Source organism: Phasianus colchicus, chromosome 17 (assembly GCF_987193195.1).
Source record: "Phasianus colchicus chromosome 17, bPhaCol1.hap1.1, whole genome shotgun sequence".
Lineage (NCBI taxonomy): Eukaryota > Metazoa > Chordata > Aves > Galliformes > Phasianidae > Phasianus > Phasianus colchicus.
Window position 1 is genome coordinate 5,512,234 of NC_143452.1, and position 9,790 is coordinate 5,522,023.

A 9,790-nucleotide genomic window follows, 5' to 3' on the forward strand; every position below is an offset into this window, starting at 1 on the left:
CTTGTGCTCCGGGCCCTTCACAGCTTCACTGCCCTTCTCTGGACACACTCCAGGGCCTCTATGTCTTTCTTGTTGTAAGTGGTTAAAGGAAATCCAAGACATCCCTTAAAGATTAATCAATTTTTAGACTTCTATAGGTTACTCTTGCAGTAAGGAGTAAATTGTGTTCTGAAAAAGAGGCAGGGGCTGTTATCTCAGCCCATGGACAGGTTCAGCAGAAAGGCCCCTCTTGCTCAGCTCAGGACCAGGCCACTGTTCCTGGTCCTGGCTCTGCTCATAGAGATGTGCTCCAGGATGCTGCTCCAGCCAAAGGGACAGCCGAAGCGAGGCCCTTCAGTGAAGCGATCAAGTTGTTGCATGGACTGAGAGTTTTCCTTAAGGAATAAATTATTGGGTTGCTCAGATTTTGTGATTTTTTTGTCATTTTATTTTGGAAGCAGTAAATCTCTGAGGTAGATACCAGAAGCAAACAGGTGATGGCAGTGCACGATTGCTGTGTAGGAGATGCTGGCTGCCCAGCAGTGTCACCCAAAGAAAAAGGGAAGGTGCTACACTATCATACTGAAAGAAAGCATTCAAAATACAATTGCAATCTACTAAGTGAGTTTTATTTTTTTATTCTCTTACTCCTTTTTTTTTTTTCTCCTCTGTGTTCTGCATCCATAGTCTGGGCCTTCCAGTTGTTCCACAGCTGAATTGCACAGATCCCTGATGTGGCAGGGGATGATGCTGAATGGAATTAGGATGCTGGTTTAAGGTATCTGCTATGACATGGGCGTCCTACCTTTTGTCTTGCCTGGGCTGCATGAATAGGAATTGTCTAGGGCTGCATCATGAAGGTTGCTCTGAAAGCAATACCTCTTAAATGTTTGCATGTAAACTGCAACCAATAGAGCACAATAGCACTATTTAATAGAGCACATTCTCAGCTGCAGAACATGTTTTTTTTTAACAGTCACCACCATTAGCTATGCATTTTTAGCAGTGATGGACAGGGGCCTGCATGCTGTGCATGCTGTGCTTGTAACAATCTGCACCAGCAATGGTGACCTGCTGTCACCGCTGCTGAAACGCACCACCCAGCGCCTCACTGTGCTCAGCCCCACTGTTTGCTGTCCATAAACATTCAGCAAGTGTCACCAAATGTCCACGGGGGGCATTTTTTTCCACGTGGAGGAATTCAGTGACACATCTTTGTTTCATACGCACTTCCATCTCAGATGCCATTCGGTCAGACTGCCCCTCTGCTGCCATCTGTCATATGGCAACAAAATGCCATGCCACCCACATCCACTTCTGACAGCATGGGTCAACATCATAAAATATATAGTTAATGTATACAGGTGACAAAACTTATTTTATTATTATTTTTTTATTAAAACATATTTTAAAAAAAGAGCAGCAAAGCCATAAAAGTGGTGGGATATGTCACCTTGTTTTTATGAAGCTAATGCCTCAGTCTGGTTCAAATGCAAGAATTGCAATTCGTAGTGAGTTCTCAAGGTGTTTGTCAGAGATTTTTTGATGAAACGTTGCTCTTCCTGTGCTTTGTCCTTGAAAGCAGTTGTTCACAGGGGTACTTACTGCCAAAAAGCAATGACATGAATAAGGTGAGACTGTGAAGTGAGGGGTGTTTCTCTCTGGTAAGAGAGGGCTGGTAAAAGTCTGGTGATGAGATGAGATCACCCAAACTCAAACCAGACATAAACATCCACGTAGGATAGAATTCAACATTATTATTAATTTAAAGTGGCATCTGAAGCAAAAAGCAGCTGGTTTTCTGCATGCCCCCCTCTCAGATAAATACTGGGCTAAGTACAAAGTGGTTTGGGCATCTTGCAGTTCTTCCTTCTATCCAAGGAATGTGAGTGGTTTGGTACAGATTTCCATTAAATGCAGCTTAGACTGTGGTCAAACACCTATTTTAGTTTGAAGGTCTGAAGATTACTTTATACAACAAAGGTAAGAGCAAAACTGCAAAGCAACAGAGGAACATATGGCAAGGAACTGCAAGAGCAAGAAAATATAAATGACCTAAATAGCAGAAAATGGTATGATGGGAAATATGGGTAGAATAAATGTCTTGGACAGGGTAGAAATTCAGCTCTAGGAATGCAGTCTTGGCAGTAGTGTCCCAAACAGAGAATGCTATTTCTGGGGAAGTGCAATGAACTTTATGTCGTGAATTAAACTCAGGTAATTTATTACAGCCTGCAAGTAGTGGCAGTGCAGAAAACCAGCATAAATGGAACAAAATACATTGCTATAAATTTTGAGACCTGTGGAGTTGCTGTGCATTTCTAATGCCAGGTAATGCCTAAAAGAATTCAAGGAACAAAAAGCAAGCCTTTCCAAGATGTCAGCTCCAGGAAATCCAGTTTCCAAAGGTAGGAGAGGCTGGAAAGAAACGCCAGCATCTGGGCTTTTGGTGTTGTCATGTTGAAGGCCTAAAAAACCTGAAGCCTGAAGAACTACAAAAGCTGCCCAGAGCTCTGAAGAAGTTCTTCATGATGAGAACAAGTGCATAGAAAATTTAGCCTTCATCCTGTGCAGAACCTGACTGTCAAAAAAAGAGTTTGCAGCAAAAAGCAGAGCTTTATCTACTCTTAAATAGGACCACAATTTCCCTTCTCCCATTTCTGCCCAAAATCTCAGGTTGGGACATGCAGTGAATCAGCCGCAGAAGAAAAGATGACTGTTCTTCTGCCTCCCCTGGAAATGACTCTAAAAAACCTTGTTTTTCTCAGGGAAGTCACGGTGAGAGCTCTGAAGCAGCACTTTTCCAGCCTCTGGTTTGTAGTTCAAGGTGTCCTTCTTAATAGACACCAGCCAGTGGGCCATCAGCAGCTTAACAGTCCATGGGAGCTTCCAAGGAAGTGGCTACTGATGGTCAGAGCTGGAGGATAACTCTGAAGATGGCACAGGGCTGATAAAAGGATTAATCAGTAACAGCATGGAAAGCTGCAAGGGCAGGTTTGTTTGACACTGGCGCTGAGGATTATTTCATGTGCTCATAATTGATTTCCTCCCCAGAAATTCAGTGTGCAGCTCTGGGATGGGCTTTCTAGAGCTTTTCCCAGCAACATGGATAAGATTTTCTTCTAATTCATGTTTATATGCCAGTTCTTCCAGCAGGCTCCTGCATTTGAGGTGTGCTGATTAAATTGATCAGGCAGAGGACGTGGGGCAATGCCTTCTCTCACTTCCTTCATGGCAAAGATAGAATAGTTCTGCAGATTTAAGCTGCAAACTATCCCAGCCTCACTTCACAACTCCACTTTTCTTGGAATTTTTATGTCTTTTTCTCTGGAAATAAAAGTCTGATTTGCTTCCTGCCACCTGCTATTTCCATAGGAAAAAGCTGTTCCGATGTCATGAAGGTACAGCTGCTCCCAAGGGCAAACTAAGGACATTTCAGCACACTGATCTGCAGGAAATTTCAGTAACTACATTCAGTATGTTGCTAGAATTGAGCTACTTTTTCCATAAAGCAAGTAAAGCCTTACAGGGAAGTCTCAGCTTCTATCTTTGGGTATTTCCAAAGCAAAATGACATCCCTCTGCCAAACTGGAAGGCAGTCAGGTCTGGCAAAGCGAGAAAGAGAATCTGAAACTACTCTTCATTTTAGCACCTTGTATTGAAGCTTAGCATCACAAGCGCTGCTCTTCCAGCACTGTGGGTCAGTCCCACTTCCTAGGAGGAAAGCAGTGCTGCTTGTGGGCCATCCGAATTCCCTCAGCAAGATCATGCTTCCAAGAATCACAGAAAATGGACAGCCTTCTTCATGTTTGTATGGACAGAAAATCAAGTGGAAAGACGCAGGACATCCAGGGCTCAAGGCGCTGTTAGGCACGAAGCCCATAACAGGCTGTCTTGAAAATCCCAGCTGAGGCTTCCCTGTTCATACTAAAGATCTGCCTGGTTCTGCAAAACATCTTTATTTCTGGCTGGATTCATTTATTGAATGCTCACAGATCAGCCAGAGGCCAGGAGAGTATATGGGGAAGTGTTAATGCATTTACCTTTGGAGTGCCAGAACATAACCTAATTATCCATTTTAATGCCAGCTGCCTCGGAAGACAAAATGCTCTTAATAAAGAAGCAACTGGGACAAAGAAATGGTGGAATGAAGATAGCAGGGGTTAGTTCCCATAGATGGATGAGTTTGAGATGTGGAGGGATAAGAAAGCCACCCTGCATGCAAACAAACATTTCACAAACGTAAATGTATTGGAGGATCTGTGACCGTAGCCCCAGAGAATGAGAAAGGATGTGTTATTTTATTTTAAACCAATTTTCTGCCAGACCTCTTGCGGGAAGCACAGCAAATCCAAGAGCCCTGGGACTGTGGGTGACAGCAGCCACTGCGTCCAAGCTCTGCTCCCAGACCTGCCGCCCAGCAGCTGCTGCAAACTGGCATGGCAGAGAGAAATGTTTTAGCTGGCTGATAGAGCTGGGAAAATGAGATGAGCTCCTGAGCACACAGACACCTTTCTCTGGGTCCTGTAGTCCTAGAGACTGCAGTGATGGTGGTGGGAGATCTAGCAAGGAGCCTTTACAGGTGGATCTAGGCAAGGGCTTCCATATCCATGCTAGTTGTGTCAAACCAGGATACAGCCACACTGCTGCCACGGCAGAAAATCCACTATTTGGACATTTATAAGCTCCCTAGAATAATAATACAGAAGAGCATAAGAAAAAGGAGATACATATTTCTTGCTAAGATAGTGACCTGCATATGGGGGCCATAGTAAGGTGCAATGCCAGTTCTCTTTCATTTTCTGTTCCTTATTTTTGGCTCTGTGGCTTTGCTCAGCAAGCTTCACCGATGCAAGTCCCTATGCACACATCCACTGCTTTGTGCACACTGTTTTTCACTACATTTAATTGCTTTCCCAGATTGTTCAGAAGGTTGTGTGGGTATGGGCGCAATGCAGGAGAAAGTCGTGAATTGATTACTCAGAGGAAAGAAATGGAGAATGGCTCAAGCATTCACAGTCCTTTCCACATCAGAGTCATAGATATTGGCACTGTGTGGTGCCCCAGACTCAGCCCCCTCAGCCTGCACCCCTGCATGCAGTGGCTGCACTCCTATTCCTGCTCATAGAGCAGTAACAGCATAACACAGATCAGGAACCAGCCAACATACCCAGTAGGGGCACAGGCAGATTTAATGTGATTTGTGATCAGTCACAACCAAGCAACAGAGTGAATTTTTGGCACTCATTCCTGGGAGTAAGGATTCAGGACAAATTCTTGATAAGATTCAAAGAAAGAATGAAGTAGAGGAGTCTGCAACCGGCTCACAGAAGGAAAGGAAGGCATGTTAATATAAGACATGACTTTTGCGAGCTGCCCACTGCACTGCTGGATGAGGAGGGATGTGTGTCCCACCGCTCGTCTCCTCTGGCCGCTCCTGGTTGAAGGAGTGAGGTTCTGGGATGCAGGGCTGGATGTGGTGCTCGAGGCTCTGGCAGTGCTCTGCTCTCTTGCATCCCTCCCCTGGAATGCAGCAGCTCCTGAGCAGGGTGGGACAGAAGTGGAGTGTGCAGGCAGGAGATGCATGTAGGTATCTGCTCGTGCTCTGGGACAGGTTGGGTGGCAGTTGTGCTCAGTGGGTCCTGTGGATGAATGAGAACGGCAGGAAGAAACCATATAGTAGTGCTTTCCTTGGTATGGAAATCACCACGTCCTTCTCCTCTTCCTCCCACCCTGCTTACAAGCCAGTGACACGAGGTGACAATTTTTCCTCAGTAGTTTTATAGATTCTGTGAGATAAACTGCTGCCCAGTGAGGGAAACAAGTTCAGTACAGCTTGTCACAGTGCGGGGTCTTGTGAAATCATAACATGGTGACCTCTGAGTAGGAACAGAGGCAAATCCACACTACTGCCACAGCACCACGTCCTTGGAAAATGGACTCAGTCAAATCCCGTTGTTTGCATCGCTGACAGTTCTGAGCCTGTGCTTCTATCTCCAAAGGGCAGTTATTATCCCACACAGCATGTCCCTTTGGTGCTCATTTTTCTTGGTCTCCTATGCCCGTGTATCTAAATAATGAAAAAATCAGAAGCTGCAATGCCACCATTCCCACCATCATCATAATTGGTCAGACCTGTTGCTGTGCATTGCTCATGCTGTCTTTCTTCCATAACCATGGCAATAAGATATTCCTGGGCACAGAGAGCAGGCAGTGCTGGCTGGGCACGGCACAGCGATGGCCCAGACAGGCCCTCTCCCAGTCTCTGTGCTGCTGCAGACACCCACTGTGCCCATCCTGGGCTCAGCTCTGGGGCTGACATGTCTCTGTGCAGTGCCAGGCAGGGATGTGTGAGCTGGTGCAGCCTGCAGGCTCCAGGCAGAGGGAGCCCCTTGGGAACAAAGGAGAACTAGCAGGCCCAGCCTGACCCTGCCCTTGGAGCACAGTTCTCCCGCTGTTGGTGAGGTTCAAGTTCAGCTGGTGAGGCTGGAAACACTGGTATCACTGCTTCATGCATGCCACAGAGCAGAAAGCACGGAGTCCCAGGACTCTTCTCCAGAGGCTGCAGTGTCAGCTTGAGCCTCATGACAAAATTAACTTCTTCCTGCTCAAGGATGAGCTCTGCACTCCCTGCAGAGCTCAGTGAACACGGCCACAGCAGCTTCCTGCAGTGCAGAGGACATGTGCTGGGACCCAGGAACCGACCTTAGCAGTGAGCTTCTCTGTGCCCCAGGATCTCTCACTGCACACCACATCTCGCTTTTCAAGAACTATTTTTCTACTTAACCACCAGCCCCAGCTTTCAAAGTTAATTGGGGTTGGGGAGGTATAAATAGATGTTGGACCAGACGGAATCTCTGCTGCAGTTTATAGCTAGCTGAGCCATCGCATGTTCCTCTCATAGCCTGAGCAAGGGCAGTATTAATTATGGCACTGCCCAGGCAGATTGCATGGGAGGTTTTGACAATGATGCTCAAGCTGAGGTTAAATATAACCTGGCCAGGACGTTTTGCTGAGTGAGCACAACATGGACAACCAGCACAGTTTGCAGGGCATTTCTGCAGCAGGCCACAGGGCAGCAGGCATTTTGCTTTAAGAAATCATTGGCCTTGCACTTTCCCTGCACTGCATGATGTACAAAATGCATCTCAGTGTCGCACACTATTGTCAGACATGGAGAAATCTTTACAAAAGCTTCCTTGGGAGCTCTCTGCATCACAAGCTGAATCAGATGTGCAATTACAGAACCATGACTTAAGAACCTAAAACCCTTCTAAGCTTGATAGAAGGTATCAGGCCTACAAACAATATGTAGGGAGAATTTAATCTTGCAGAGGCTGCCGTTATTTGCAGGGAGAGATTGTATTTGGGATTAAGAGCCAAATTACTGCATAAGTTTTTATTAAGTCTTTATATTTTCAGCCATACCTTAGTATGGCTGTTTTGGGACAGGATCTTGTTTTTATGATGGACATAAATCCAGAAAAATATTGCAGATTCTCTGAAATGGGCAAAATATAAGCAGAAAAAAAAAAAAAAAGAATTTGTATCCTATCTGAGCTGCTGATTACTTAAAGCTTACTCACAAACATTTCATTAAAGCAAGCAATTTTCTGGGAGGCACCAAAAGGAGGCAAAAATATCTAATTTTCTCAGCATCCCTAGAAACCAAAAGAAGCCCTGGGGGATTACAGCCAGGATGGTTGGGTTGGAAGAGACCTTAGAGCCCACCCAGATCTCCCCTGCTGTTAGCTGGCTGCCCCCCCAGCTCAGGCTGCCCGGGGCCCATCCGTGGCCTCAAGCACCCTCAGAGATGGGTCACCCACAGCTCTGGGCAGCAGTGCAGGAGTCTCACCCCCTCTGAGTAAAGAATTTCCTCCTCACATCTGACCTAAATCATGGGATCACATGGATCTGCCTTTAGCACAAAGACCCCCAAGTTTGGATTGAGAAAGTGCACTCATCTCCTGCCCCGTGCTGGCAGGTGCCTCCCCAGCTCCTCTCTCCTGCATCCAGCTGCAGCCCTGCTGGCACTGTGGCCCTGCAGCACCTGGCACACAGATGGTCCCCTGGCTGGGAGCTGTGGGACAGAGAAGCAGTCAGCACGGGGCAGTAGGCAGGGACATGGTCAGCAGGATCGGGGCAAGTTGCTTCTTGCAGAAGAGAGGATGAGCACTTCTGATTTATGATGAAAGAGGGAAGTAATTTGATGTCTTCTGGCAGCGCTACTCCTGCATGAGCCATAACTTAATCACAGCTGTGCACCGAGCTGGCTTGGCATGGAGGCAGCGTCCAGACCTGCTGCTGGCGAGGCTGCAGCCAGCTTTGTTCCAGCAGCTCAGTGCTGCCATGCCAGTGCTGAAGGGACTCAGCACTGGGCCACCTCCCTGTGCCCTCCCAGGAGAGAGAGCCATCCTGAAGCCTGGTGGGAGCCCCAACTCAGGCACAGATGAGGCAAAGCGAGCCCCTACCTGTCCCGGTGCTGGACTCCCCAACTTCCCTGCTCATTCCCAGTGTCCCCACGTTGCTCCTGCTGCACTGCTGGGTGATTAATTCAGCGTGAGTAATTTTGGAGCAGATGATCTCATTCCTGTGGTTCCTGCTGTTTCTCCTGCAGAGGAAAGGAGAGGAGGGGGCAGTGGTGGCAGCAGGGGCGGTGCAGTGTGCCCCCCAGGCTGGGGGTCCCCATGGCCAAAGACAGTGTCCATTGGAGCCATCTCCACATATTCCTGGTAGCAGAGCACAGCTTGAGAGCACTTGGTGCTGCGAGCTGAGCAGAAGGAAATTTGCTGGCAAATTGATTTCTCTCAACAGAGGGCAGTTTAATCATTTAGGCTAATAAGGACTCAATTATGACTTTGCGACAAGGCCAGTGTTTGGGGCATGAGGCGGCTGCTGTGGCTGGAAAGCTGCTTTGATGCTCAGTCCCTGGGGCTGGGAGGAGCCCCGTTGTGGGGTGGCCAAGCCACCTGGGACTGCCAAGCTCTGTCCTGCCAGGGAGAACAGAGGAAGGTTGTGCTCCTGCACCATTGCCACAGCCATAGTGGCCTTTACCGAGTGGCAGGGACACGCCACATGGAAAACCCATTGCATGTGGCACCCTCTAGCTTCCCACCAAGAGAGCTGGCAGTGCTAAAGGAACACAAACATGGTCCTAACCATTCAGCCTTTGCTGAAGTGCTGAGTGCACATGGAGGTATACAGACGCAGATCTACAAATATACATTTTCATATACAGCTCCATTTTAGTTGTTTTCCCCTCATCTTGCAGATGGAGTGGGGCTGCTGCTGGCCCTGGGAGGACTGTGGGTGCAGGGCAGCCTCTGCACATCATTCCCATCCCGCTGTACCAAAGAGCACCTGGAGGGAACCCTGGGAAATGAGATGAGATTAGCAAAGCGGTTGAATTATTCTAAGCTAATAAATTACACAGTCCAGATGGCTCCCACCATGAATACTATTAAAGAGAAAAAGTCAGGGTAAATTAGGAGATTTGGGACTAACGCTTTTAATTCCTGTGCAGAAGATGCTCTGTGGGGAGGGAGCAGCTCCAGCCCCATGGTTGCCCCCTCGCAGCCTTGCAGGGAGGAGGATGCATAGCCCCAATGCTTTGTTCTCTTTCCACTCCTGTTTCCCCCCAGGACACCACACTGAAGGCTGTGGGGTTATTTCCCTGCCCTGCACGCTCAGCACCGCATGCCCTGCCCAATGGAGTCTAGTTGAGGATGGACACGCAGAGCACATTCTTATCTGGACAGGGAGAGGGAGAAGGGAGCTGCCTCCTGTCCCAGGGATGGGGACAGTCGGTGGC